General features: G+C 33.9%; 1 long non-coding RNA gene across 1 annotated transcript; it reads left to right on the top strand.

The window, feature by feature from the left end:
• Positions 1-3,679: 3,679 nt before the first annotated feature.
• Positions 3,680-5,916, top strand: LOC122598617. Its single transcript, XR_006323667.1, has 4 exons — positions 3,680-3,792; positions 4,419-5,126; positions 5,244-5,392; positions 5,464-5,916. It is a non-coding gene; the product is annotated as an uncharacterized LOC122598617 (long non-coding RNA).
• The last annotated feature ends 2,531 nt before the right edge of the window (positions 5,917-8,447 follow it).

Here is an 8,447-nt window from a genome sequence, read left to right as displayed (position 1 = left end):
TGACGTGCCTTTTCCATCGATGATACACCTTAAGTTTATATCACAATGTAAGCGGTCATGTCTTCTTAAAAGATGAGTTGCAAATCCCCTGTTTTTCTTGTGAAACGTCATGTGACAGGTTATGTTGATACCAATGTGGAAGGATACCAATCCATGAATCTGAAAACTCCCTCTAGTCCTACAAGTTTAAAAGTAGTTATTGGCTAGAACTCCGCGTTAAGGTCGTATTTGCACTCTATTTTTTCTAGCACAACAAAGTAACTGAAGCTGATACGCAAGGTGCAAATTGTGCAAAGGATCTGCTTCGGGAAAAGAAGAGGTTGGTTAGCACTTGATGAATAGGAAGTCCAATAATTTCTATTGAAACGAGTTGATGCATGGCTAGTAAATGTTGAGCAGAAAATAAATGCTGGTCAGGTTTCACATATTCAGCTATAATTCTAGACCTCTTTATTTCTTTAATGATTTCTATAATGAACTAACTCGCATAGATTGATAGGTGTGCTGCCTAAACATGAGTTGAAGTTGTTGGCGATCAAATGTTCAATTTAGAGAATTGTCATAAATTAAATGTGACCATAAGCTATATTAACATCAATATCATAGTAAATTTTTTTTTTTAAAGGTGTGGATCATTTGCTCGCAACAGGGGATCTAGCTTACGTTGTCTTAACCGGATCCGCGCTAGAGAGCCCCCTCACCCTCAATACCTAGTAGAAGGAGAAACTCCTAACTAAACCGTCCGAAGGCACGACATTTAATTGGGATAAAACCCTGCCCCCTCTGCAGACCTGCTTCACTGGAGGACTTTATTGTGAAATTCCCTCAAATGTCCTTCCCAGGGCTCAAACTTGAGACCTCCAGCATGTAAAGCTGGTGCTCAACCACTGACCTATGATGGGAAGTACAATATCATAGTAACTAGATTGGTGCCCGCGCATTGCAATGGCTAAACGGTACGTCAATATCGGAAAAAAGTCTGTGTGTATTGAAAGGGTATTTGTATAGGCGTAATATGAGAATATTGAAAAAAAATGTTTAATTACTTAAACCAGTTTGCATTATAAAGGAGTATAGATATAGATATAGATATAGGTATAGATTATAGGTGAGTTAGGGATAATATTTGAAAATTTGCTTAATTACTTAAAAAGGAGGGTTCAGTTTGCTTTATATAGAAAATGTACTCACGCAATGCAGTGGCGGTTGATGGTGAGGGTGGTGGTGACGGCGATGAGATGAGTGACATTAGTAACTATAGTTGTGGTGGTGGTGGTAGCGGTAGCGATGTGATTATCAATGTAAAAAAATAGTGTAGTTTACAGTTATTTATAATGTATGCTGTAAATAATTTCATTAAGACTGTTATAAGTATATATAAGATGAAAATATTTAAATATATGAATAAAAGAGTGAGTTAGTTTTAAATAGATAGATGGGTATTTTAGATAGATATGGTGTGTGGGTTGAAAATATGTTATATTTAAAGGTATTTTGGATTTTTTAAAGATGGAAAGTTTAAAAAAGAAAGGAGTAATTTTTTTTATAAAGGCGTAATATATTAAGGATGTTTAAGGTTAATGATATTTTGGGTATAAAAAAGTGCTAAATTTCCTAAAATAGAATAGGTAATATACTTTATAAAGGATTATAGATAAGTCATCTTGAGTACTTGAGGTTTATTAACATCAATAACAAATATAAACTCTTTTCAACTTTAATCAAACTTCTAGCTTTTTGAGCTTTTAGATAATTAAATTACATTAAAATCTTATCTTAAGTGAATTAACTACCAACCAAATCCATAATTTATTGGTAGTTGGTTCATTTTTGTCTTTTTACTTTTTATAAATATTTTCTAACTACTTTGTTAAACATTTAATATAATAATATATCTAAAAACCATAAGTATCTGTTAATGGATAATTTTGTTTAAGATATTTGTAAACTGTCTTACTCTATTCAAAAGTAGAGAGGCCGATGGAACCTTTAGCCTCGATTCCAAAAGCAATATCTATAATACCTTATAAAGGAGGAAACTTCTCCAATAAATCTTAGATAAGGAATTAAACTACCTAAAATACCCTTATCGTTTATTCATTAATTTAAACTTTTTTACTTAATATACCTATAATACCCTTAATGAAATAATTTACAACATAAATTCTTCAATCCTTAAAATAATTACACTACCTTCTTTAATAACAATTACTTTTACATTTACCACAATTTCTGCCCTCACCACCCGTTATCGCCACAACCTGTTGTTGTTGCCACCTGTCATCGCCACCACTACTACCCCACACTGCTACCACATCGACGTCGTATTGCACGGACATATTACTCTTAATTTTCTAATTGATCCGCGTATGCTTGTTTACTATTCTACTTAAAAAGGGTACTTCATATGAGAGAGGATCCCCTAAAGCCAAATCGTGACCTTTGGATTAAAATCAATGGTTAAAACTCAAAGTCCATCTTTATATTATTGACTTTAATTTTAATCCAATGGTCAACCAAGTTGGAAGCAACTCCAAGGTCTCATCCCACTTGAAAAAAGCCCAATAGACATTCTCTGAACAATTGAATTATTTTGGCGCACTTTCTTAGGCCTGTGCTTATAAGGAGGACCATTCTCCAGCTTTTTCCTTGTCACATCAGCATCACATAACCCAGGACTCCTCTCAGGATACTCACTGTTTATAAGAACAACTTCTTCAGAATTTCTTCACCACATATCATCAATTAATTATAATTTATCTCACACACAAATACACCTATATATATACTCCACACATATATAAAACAAAAAAAAAGAGATAAAAGGACCCACCTGGAGCGTCCGTGAGTGTTCCATAGGAAGACGGAAGGGGAGGACCACGCATTAAGGGTGAGCAAAAACCAAACCGGAAAACCAAAAACTAAAAAAACCGACAAAACCGAACCGAAAAAACCGAAACCGAAGGAAATCCATTGGTTTGGTTTTTGTTTTCTAAAAACCGAACGGAATGGTTCGGGTTTCGGTTTTATATGCGAATAAATCGATCAAAAACCGAACCGAACCGAACCAATATATTTTAATTTATTTTATATTTATATCATATTACATTTATATTAATTAATTATAATTTGTTAATATGTTAATATATTTAAACTTTTTGTCTTTTTAGTGTAAAAATCTATATAAATTGTATATTTTATATGAAAACGTATAATAAAATCAATTTATTTTATAAAAATTATATCAACTTTAACACCTAAAAAATATAATTAGTTAATAAAAAGCATCTCTATATTTTAGTTTCTATATCATATTTTTTTTCTTAGCAATTGAAAATAAATTTATAACGTAATAAACAAAAAAGTAAAAAAAAAAATTGATAAAAAAACCGAAATAAAAACCAAAACCGATCCAAACTGAACCGGAAAACTGAAAAACCGAACCGAACAAAAACCGAATCCAATGGTTTTGGTTTTTTAAAAACCGAATGGATTGATCCGGGTTTCAGTTTTAGCCAAAAAACCGATCAAAACCGACCCATACTCACCCCTATCACGCATGCATTCAATAAGTTTGGAGCGTCTTTGGAGATAAGGACGCTTGGGGGACGACCTATAAGCACCGCCCTTACTCGTGCTAATTGCGAGTAATTTTGTATACACCACCGCATACCACATACTTCTACCCACCATAACCTTTTGTTGTACACCACAGCCCACCATATAAATATTCCTGCATGCCACAAACTGTTTGACAAATTGTCTCAAAGAAAGAAATTCAAAAGCCAACAGGTATGCATAATTTCTATATCTAACTACTGTAATCTCTAAATATATTACACACACCATAGTAGTATAGTACCATAGCACATATTTGTGCCGACCATGAATTTAAGTTTTACACCACAGCCCACCATATAATATTTCTGCGTGCCCTCAAAGTGTTTGACAATTTACCTCAAAGAAAGAAATGCAAGAGGTATGCATTTAACTACTACTGGTCTGTAATTATTTCTTCGTCTTTGTATTAGACTAAGTTTATCTAAGTAAGATACATGTCTCCCATTTTCTTATTTCTTTTTAATTAATTTATTTGATAAGTTATCATTATTATCATTATCATTATCATTATTAAAGGTAAGTGGGTGAGATTCTTCTAGTCCCATTTACCGTCTTGATACCCAAAACGCATACAACATAGATATCATGCACGGTAAACATCCTCACACATTGATCACAAGATATAGTTTCTGCGCTTACTTTTGGCAAGTTTTGAACCTTGACCTATATCATTTGTAGGCCCATGTGGTCACTCAATGGCGGTAACAAAATCAACCAGCCATAATACGTACAACCACCACATGTTATACGATATACCTATTTTGTAAATCTGAATTAATTTATTTTATTGCTTTTAGGATAATGGAAGTGGTTCATCATAGCTGGGGAGACGATGATGTTATAAGCAGCATGCCAGATAATGTGATCGCTAATATTATGGATTGTTTGCCATTGAAAGACGCGGTGGCGACTAGTATTTTGTCACCAAGTTGGAGGTTTAAGTGGACTCTTTGATAAAAGTGATATTAGTAGACTTCTCCTTCATCTTAAACAAGTTACAAAATTTGTCCTCACTATAACCGGTGACATCAAATTAGATGATGCGGATATTAATCATTGGATTATGTTCTTGTCTAGAATACAAGGATTTAAGGAACTCACTTTAGTAAATTTCCTTCCAACACCACTTAACTTGCCTAGCCATCTTTTCTCTTGTCTAGATTTGAACTATTTGGAGCTTTATGATTGTGTTTTGTCTCCTCCACCTTATTTTCATGGTTTTCCAAAGCTATTGACCTAAGACATGTACATGGTAAGCATTCAAGACCACAAATATGGGGATTTAATTACTCAGTGTCCCTTACTTGTGACCCTCAAAATTTGGAATAGAGACCTTATAGTGGAAGTGAAATTGGTTGAGGTTGCAAAACTGAAAAATCTCAAGGTGTTACGTTTGTCATTGTGTTTGCTTCAAGATATGACCACGCTCAGACTCTCCACTGTCTTCCAGCATTTGTCTCTTCTCCCAAAACTTCAGGAGCTTCATTTAAGCTTTGAAAACTGAGGTAAGGCTAATTTGAGTCTTTGAACTTCACTTTACATATTGTGACTAGGAAGATTATTGACCATTTTCACCGGTTAAAGTTGCTTTTTTTCTATGTATATATTGTACTTCATGCCAGAAGATGTTGCTCAAACTCCGGTCCCTTGCACCTTTCCCTTCCTCAAGGATCTTACATTATTCGACATGGATTATAATAGTGTCTCCATGTTATCATGTGTTTCTTGGATGCTTTTTCGCTGCTCAAATTTACAGAACCTTTCTATCTATGTAAGTTAATAGTTATCGATTATATTGCTCCTCATAAAAGTCTGCTACATGAAAATTATTTTGTCATGTAGGCTATGTACGAGAATGTTGTCCCACTACCTGCCATATGTTCTTTGGAGGTAGACTGCAGCACGACGGGGAAGCTGCAGCTTCAGAATGTGAAGTTAGTATGGATAGAAGGTTTGGAAAATGAAGTTTGTTTGATTAAGTATATACTGGCTTGTTCCCCCATGCTAGAGAGCATTGAAATTTTACTTGACTCGTCCATAAAGACCAATGTCAACGAGAAGTATCAGCTTGCTAACAAGTTGTTGAAACTCCATCGAACCTCTCCAATAGCTGATGTAGTTATCCTCTAGTTTGTTGGTGTATTCATGAACTAACTTTACATTTCCTGTTGTTTTGTATTGATTTTGTGACTTCTGTGCATGATGTGCCGTTTCCATCTGCTTGTCTATATTAGCAAAACTTCTGTTTTGATAATGGTGATATTATGGTATTAGTTTCAGATACACCTTAGTTTATATCACATAAGCGGTGATGCTGTCTAAGAAGATGAGTTGCATTGATTTGTATTGTGAAACTGTTCTCCTTGTAGAGCCCTTGTTTTTCTTGTGAAACATCTACGTTAATACCAATGTCAGAGAATACCAATTCATTAATGTTACGCTTTCGTCCTATGAATTCAAAAAGTAATGATTGGCTAGAGCCCCGTGTTAAGGTTTGTTAGTCCAAGAAGATCTGCCAGAAGCTCCTGTTTTTGAGCCAACATCCAGTAAAGATGAAGAGAAGTTGGATCTGCCTGATGTACTAACAAGAGCACCAGCTGCCTCTGAAATAGATGCCGATAAATCTCAAGTTGTTAAAGCAAAAGGTATCTCTTTCTCTGTCTTATCATGGATTGCTTCATATTATATTTACCTATAATAATCAAATGAAATTGTTAAGCGTGAATTAAATTGTGGAGTTTAATTAACCCGTAATTGAACATCTCACATTCATCATCAAGAAGCTAAGCATAATCGCCAAATATCAGAAGACAATTCTAGTCATTAGACCCTGTGCTAAGTTTTAGTTGAGGTGGCAAAAATGGGCAGCTCGGATGGGCTTGATGACGGGTCCAATTGAGTGATTTTGGTAGAGGTCATAATAGGCCATGACCGATTAACCTGAAGTACATTTTTGTCTATTTTTCATAATGAGGATTATAACTAATGTGCGTTGAAAATCATTGCAAAATCTATAAACATTACAATATCCAATGTTTTGAATAAAGTGATTTTGTATGCAGTTAGAAGTACACTTGGGCTACCCTTGCCCCGTTTGTTTCTTTTGGACCCGTTTCTGTTCAGCTGTTTTTGTTTCATCTATTTGACCTGAACTTTTGACCTGTTCGACATGATCATAACCCAAATTCACAGGAGGAATTTTGGGTTGAAAATCACCACCTTTTTCAGCAAACCTCTTAGCTTATCCTTTCTGTTTTCTTGTTTAGAACCAAAGCCAAACTTTGACAAGATACTTCTGATTCTTTCGGTAAAGGCGGTCACCCTACTTCTGATTCTTGGATGACCCAAAATATAGTTATAAAAGATCCTTTACCCGCTTGAGCGACACCAGAATAGTTGGTCATATGTGATGGCATTTGATACAGTTCTACTTTCTTCTTTCATGATCATGAACTCTTTATAGTTTATATTGCACCGGAGGAAATATGGGTTCTGTAGTCAAGCTTTGGTGCAATTTCATGTGTTCGTTTATATTTATTTGAATGAATTCAAGGTTTATTGCAATCTCTTTGAAGAAGACTTACGGAAGTAAGCTGTACAGTCTCCTGTGTTTCCAGTATAGATACTCTACTATTTTCTCATTTTGTGGCTTTGAATATCTGACATTGTCTCCTAAATTTGCAACTAGTGAACCTGTACCTGTAATAATGAAATCTGTAACCATCAGTTGAATATTTGAAGCTTGAAACACCCTCATTTGTAATACAAGAGTTGATCTTTGTATAGAAGTACTACGTCATGTACCAAATATGCTTAACTGTATAACGAGCTTCTGATTCTATACGGTTGTACCAAGTATGCTTAACTTTATAACTAGATTCTGGTTGTATAAAATTGTATTTCTCTGTACCTTTGTTTTGGTAATCGAACATATGCTTGCCAAATATGCTCAACTGTATACGGCTGTACTAAATATGTTTAAATATGCTCAACTGTATAACGATGTTGTGAATGTATAAATTTGTTCTTGTGTAGCTGTGTTCTAGAAATTGAGGAGATGCTTACCATGACCTTTGAGGTGTGCAAAAGTAATTAAAGCTCAAAATATAAGATCGAACTGAACAGATTACACGTTTTTTTTAAAAAAAGCAGGTAAGGCAGTCAAATAATCAATGAGCTAGGTTTGGTTTAATGCTAGTGTTTATTCTAAATTCCATTTTTTTTTGTGTGAGACTTGAAATGACTAAAACTAGTTGTACAAGGTGATCGATACGTATAAACGATAAACATATATTACAAATGCGTACCATAAATCTAAAAAAAAAAGTTAAAAAAAAAGAAGAAGAAAAAGTAGTGTAAAAGTCGATTTAAAAGGTACTCATAAATCAACTCTTATAATAATTACGTTACCATTGATCTTTCGCATTTATTAACTTTACATTAATAACCTATACCACCCACCGTCACCGCCACCACCACACCACCACCACCACTACCATTTTTGTTTTACCTTTTATTTTTGCATAAAATTTTAACTGAAATTGTCGTTATTTTAGTTGTTATTGGTTGTTTACAACTTAGTGGACACGTTTGACATTTGCGTTCATTTGTCTTTCTGTTTCTTACAATGATTTATGGTACTTACAATTATTTCTTTTTAGATAATGATTATTAGGATTTTTAATTTATAGTTAAATTAAATGATAACATAAGTGATAATCAATTTAAAGAAATCGAGCGATGTGATTATTATTTTTTTTGTCTCGTTGTCTTTTTTCAATTAATCGTATAGTTGTTACATGATTACTATTTTTTTTCCCACTTAA

This window comes from Erigeron canadensis, chromosome 4 (assembly GCF_010389155.1).
Source record: "Erigeron canadensis isolate Cc75 chromosome 4, C_canadensis_v1, whole genome shotgun sequence".
NCBI classification, from domain to species: Eukaryota; Viridiplantae; Streptophyta; class Magnoliopsida; order Asterales; family Asteraceae; genus Erigeron; species Erigeron canadensis.
Note: the sequence above shows the minus strand (reverse complement) of the source record. Positions and strands in the feature narration are given on the sequence as shown.